Here is a 1,517-nt window from a genome sequence, read left to right on the forward strand (position 1 = left end):
ATGTTATATCCCATCACCTCAATTGGGAAACTTGAGAAGGGGCCAGCCCCAGGCCCCTGCAATAATAGGGGCATCAACCCTCAACCCCTCTGCAAATTTCAATCAGTCAGTGACCTCTTCAGGGCAACCCCAGGCAGTGCAGGATTGGACCTCCACTCAACCACCCACGCAATACTAACCCCAGACTCGCCAGTAGCAGCCATTCCTACAGGAGTGTCTGGGCTGCTGCCTGAGGGAACTGTAGGAGGTTTAATAGGACGGAGTTCCACCTCGTTACAGGGGATCTTAGTCATCCCAGGAGTTATTGATGCAGACTTCACAAGAGAAATACAGATTTTACTTTCCCCACCCACCGCAACTATACAGATTCAGCCCAACCAGAGAATTGCCCAATTACTCCTGTTACCAATACATAAAATAGGGACAGCTGTCAAGGCAGCCTCAGTGTGTAGGGACCTCTTTAACACCTGGGAAGAGAATATCAACAGGAATCAACAGGTCACTATATCCATGGACAAGGAAAGCTCTATCCTTGGAGAATTCTAGCTCAGCAGTGCCATCAGGTAACTAGGCAGGAGATAAGAGGTCAGATGAGTGTGAGTTAGCACCTCCAGCAATGCATCTGAGAAGCAGAGGAAACTGCCATTCATCTTGTGGGGTAAACAGAAACAAACTGTCTTGTATGCCACTCCATGGTGATGGGGTTGGAGGCTGGAGTGCTGCACATGGTGGGTCTAGGCACCTTCACACTGGGCAGTCATTTCAGCATCACCAAAGATCTGGAAGGTCCAGTCCATGTTCTTACTAAAGGGGGTGAACGTAAGGCTGTCTGCATCCATGTACATGATGATGTTTTTGAGAGGTGTGCATGTTACTAAGGCGCAGTCAACCAGAATCTTTCCTAAAATTGTGAACACAGAAACAAAGATAAGTTGTGTGGTGATAAGAGAAATGCAAAAATTAGAGATGCAAAAAGAAACACAGAGAGATCAAGAGATGCAGGTAAATAGTGGCAGAGATGTAGCTAGAAATAGAGACAGAGATGCAATGAAAGAGCAAGAGACACAGGGATGCGGAGACAGACCAAAAAAGATGCAGAGAGACACACTGAAAAAATATACAGGAACAAAGAGATACAAGAAAAGAGAGAAAGGTCCCCAGATAGAGTTATAACAGAAAGAGAAGAGACAAAGACCTCATAGAATACCTGGATTCCGTCTCTTCTGAAATCAGCTTAACCCCAGGCTTCCTTCTAACATGAACAAACTAAACTTCAGTTGGATTTCAATCATCTGGAACCAAGAATATTACTTTTATTGCTGGTTATAATGTTCCCAAAATAAAAATGTACAAAGTGGTCCCAGTGATATTTCAAGTGCCCACTTGGCACTGTACATAGTTAATACAATCATATTGACTATGCTATACTTTACAACCCTACGACTATTTTGTGACTACCAATCTGTATTTCTTTTTTATTATTATTAAATATATATCTTTATTGATTTCAGAGAGGA

This window comes from Myotis davidii, unplaced genomic scaffold (assembly GCF_000327345.1).
Source record: "Myotis davidii unplaced genomic scaffold, ASM32734v1 scaffold2031, whole genome shotgun sequence".
In the NCBI taxonomy this organism is placed as follows: Eukaryota; Metazoa; Chordata; class Mammalia; order Chiroptera; family Vespertilionidae; genus Myotis; species Myotis davidii.